Source organism: Meleagris gallopavo, chromosome 4, assembly GCF_000146605.3.
Source record: "Meleagris gallopavo isolate NT-WF06-2002-E0010 breed Aviagen turkey brand Nicholas breeding stock chromosome 4, Turkey_5.1, whole genome shotgun sequence".
Lineage (NCBI taxonomy): Eukaryota > Metazoa > Chordata > Aves > Galliformes > Phasianidae > Meleagris > Meleagris gallopavo.
In genome coordinates, this window is record NC_015014.2 from 48,624,754 (window position 1) to 48,629,006 (window position 4,253).

The following is a 4,253-nucleotide window of genomic DNA, read 5'->3' on the forward strand; positions in this document are numbered from 1 at the left end:
CCATTGCACCCCACCAAACTCAGGTTGAAGTGGCAGCTGGTCTGCAGCCCAAAGCATGCATTTATTCAGCATGGCACCAGGAATGGCCTGCAACCCATGGCCTCACGAAGGCAGGTGGTGCCATAAATGACCTTGTTATGGCCAAGAAGGGACTGTGCATGGGAAGGTCTGTGGACAAGCACAGGGAAACTACCACATAGGGAGGGGAACTGAAGTTGCTGTCTGGAAATCTGTCAGAATAAAGAAAATACCCTAGTTTTTTGAGGCCACTTTCTGTATTAATTTACATCAGAGTGAGTTTATACTGGTGGTTTACCTGTCTTGGTGACAACTGCCACATCAACACAGACATGGGCTGTGTATTTTGGCACAAGTGGCTTTAGCTCAGACATCTCTGCACAGTGCTTCCCACCTAGACTAAGGAGAACCCATCTCCTGCATCTCCCAGCCCAGACATCCTGGGTCTCTATGAGGCCTTTTCATCAGTATGATTGATTCATCATCTGCATCCCTTTGGGTTTCAGGGAAAGGGGTGCTTGATTCTCTCCAACATGGGCCTGCACTACAGAGGCACTACTGACCACGAGCACTATTTTCCATCAGAAAAGTACAGCATCACCTCCCTTTCCTCTCTTTTAGTACACCTGCAAGCCCTTAGAGACCCTGGTACATCTATTTTTCCACAGCCTGGAGTTGTTTTTAAGCGTTTTTTCATCATCTTGAGCAGTGCAGCTGCCTGCAAGCCCCTGCCCTGTACAGAAATGAGTGCAATTTCCACTCATGTTCATGCTGCCTTCTCTGTTCATCTCCTACAGCTGCTTTGTCCACTGCTCTCATGAAGAGCCCCTCTGAGCTCCACAGTTTCTGTCTTTTCTTCCTGCCCCAGTGTGTTCTCCTGGTGCTTGCGGGCTCCTGTGAAATTATAGGGCCCACTGCTCCTCCTGCAGCTCATGCCTCACATCTGGCATATAGCTTCTCTCATTAGTCATAGCATACACAGATCTGCAAACTGATTCAGTGGAATTAAAGGTAGATGTTTTCACAAAGGTAGATACTTCCAGGTTTTGCTCTACTTTTTTTCTTCCGTCACATGCACAGAACACATGGCAGTGCTACATTTTAAGGTTGTGAAGGTCACAGTTGCTCATCTCCTGACTGCTTTCCCCAGTCTTGCTAAATCTACATCTTTGTTCGGGTTGCGTTCAATCACTCCTGTTGACCCATAAGGGGAACCAAAGCATTTTCAAGGTGATGAGACTCTGGTAAGAGCTTACCAGTTAGCCATTAACTCCCTTCTGTAAGACTGTCCCTGTAAGTCCTTTAAGATCAACCTAGCCCAGAGCCCAGCCTTCAGCAGCAGCCACTATAGGAATGGAAAGTAGGGATAAGTATCAGTGACCTTCCCTCTGTTTTATGCTCCCAATGCTTAGTACAGTCTGATTTTTTAATACAACAGTGATGAATGAGATGATAGCTCAGCCCATTGCCTGTGCTTTATACAATTAAGAAGAACATTATGTTGACAGAGGTGACTATGATCTGGAAGCATAGTAAAGGGATCTGTGCACTGTAAATATTCTCCTTTCTCTTTTGGTCCTTTGTGCTTACCTCCTCCCAATGCCTGCAGTTAACTGAGGCACTACAGAGCCCCAGTCCTGTACAGCTGTGTCACTGATCTGTTCAGAGCAAGCCCTGCAGGTCAAAGCAATCACCAGAACCATTTCTCAGAAGGTGAACAAGGACTTGGTCAAGCTGATCCTGAACTAACCCTCAATTTAGGACAGCTGCACAAGCAGTCAGTTCAGATTTGCATTTCAAGTTACTTGTTCAAGCTTGCATGAGTTCAGTTGAAAGCTGGGTTAGATTAAAAACTTTCCAGTGACTGAACTGGATTTGGCCTGGCTTAATGGCAGAGGGGTTTCGTAGCAATTGCCTAATCCAGTGCCCTAACCATGAGCCGAAGCTGCAGCTCTGGTTTAGTTGGTCTACATCTCCATGATGGATCAGTTACCAGTACAAATTCCACCTACCATATTATAATTAAATATGTGTATATATTTTAAGATCCAGTTGAAATCCTAAGCCTGTCACTTATGAACTCTTGTGACCTCCAGCCCTTGCTGAGATGCTGTGTTGACACTGGCTTGTAAGCAACAGAACTAGTGCCATGGTGACAGTTAAATGAAAGCCAAGAAGTCAATTAGTATCTCATAGATAAAAGAAACAGTTTTTTTCAGGAAAAAAGAAAAAAGAAAATTCAGCAGTCACTTGTTTGTTACCAGAGTATTGCAGTGTAAGAGACACAGCTCTCTCCAGTTGCTCCTACATAATGAATGCACCTGAGAAGCTGACAAGCATCCTCCCCTGACTGAAACACAGCTGAGAGGAGGCAAAGTTGGTGAGGAACTCAGAGCAGCACTGCCTGCATCTCATTCCAAAACCTCAGCGCTTTTGGTACAGAAATGGCAGTGGAGTTTTGGGGACACAGCCTCAGACATGGGGGGGACAGAACGCCTCGGCCTGGTGAGAGCCCTCCTGTAAGCTGGTGTCCAGGAGCAGCTGCCCTGCTCTGTGGAACCAGGGCAGCAGGCAGGCTGCAGGCTTCTAAAGGCAAGCGAGCAGCTTGTGCTGCATGGAGGCATCAGCCGTTGTTTCCTTCCCCCTTCCCAGAGACAGAAACAACCACTGACATGCATGTGCCTGTGCCCTCCTGCTCCACCCCAACATGAATCACACTGACTTCTGCCTAGGGTGAGAGAAACATCAGCCAGAACCCTGCTGAGCCTCACAGAGGCTTTGTGGGAGGTGTAAGGCATCGCTCACTCACTTGCTTTTTCATGACTACAAAGGCAGCAACAACTCCAATTTTTTACTAATTACTAACTTAGGGCTCTGCCAGAAAGGGATGTGCCATGGAAAAGAAGGGATTTGGGCCAGGGCCACCTCCCTCCTACGGCTGCCCCACAGTGATGCTGCTCATCCGCAATCCTTGGGCCCCAGGCAGCATGACCACACTGGCTGCCACAGCTGCAGTAAGTGCTTATAGCAACATCAGCACCCAAATGTGCAGAAGGGCTGTTCACAGAATCATAGAACTGTTTGGTTTGGAAGGGATCTCACAGCCCACCCAGCTCCATGGCCATGGACAGGGTTGCCACCCACTGGATGGGCCCCATCCAACCCGGCCTTGAAGGCCTCCAGGGTCGTCTTCTCCTGTGTGTCACTATGAGCACCACTGCTCAGAGCACAGTAGGAGGGATGTGCAGGAGTTCACCTGGAGCAGGCACATGGTGATAGCTCATCGGGACTTTTTGCACTTCCAGCTGTGAAGGAGAGCTCTAAGAGGCAACACGTTTCCTCACACCCAGAGGCAAAAGTTCACGGCAGCTGCTTCGGAGCACTTTCTATCAAGGGCGTTCAGCTGACCCAGTTGTGCCTATAGCTGTTATTTTTTCATAGACTGAACTGACTTAATTAAGTCAAAGTAGTTAACTTGCTCACAAAGGCAGGAATGGACGGGCCATTGTGATCTTGTGAAATGGAGCTTTTTATCCTTTGTCTGCTAACTGAGTCCTGTGTCAGAGAGGCATTAGGAGAAAGTGCTAGGAGACATGAATTGCCCCCATTTATTTGAAATTATTGTAATGGCTGTATTCACTTGAATGCAGTGGTAATATAGGAAAGGCTGAGATGTCAGAGTGCTGACATTTCTTTTTTCTTCATGGCTGAACCCCGTGGTGATTGATTTCATCATGGTACCACGTATAAGAAGACTGCGTTAAATGCATTTTCCTTAGGAACACGAGCATTGGCCAGTGTGTGGTCAGACACCTGAGCAACTGCGGAGTACACACAACAGTTACACAACTACTTGCAAAGTATTAACTGCACATATTGGTCTGCCAAACAACAGCAATTATGTCTGCCAAACTTGAATAATGTCCCATACAATTTTTTGAGGGGTGAATCTGAAACATTTCTATGACTTATTCTTAGAAAATACTATATGCTGTATATCAAGTAAGTCCAAAAAGGCTGTGAAATCTGATTTAAGATAATGTAAGATGCGCTCATCACGTTTCGCAAGACAATAGTTTCCAGTTTTAATCGCAGGTGCACATCTATTCAACATTTTATCCAGCTTGCAGAATTCATCAAAAAAATTAGTGACTGAAATTGATTTTTTCTGTCAAAATGACAATTCAAATAATGACAAAAATCATTGTGTTGTTTCAAATATTTCTCTCTTTTTT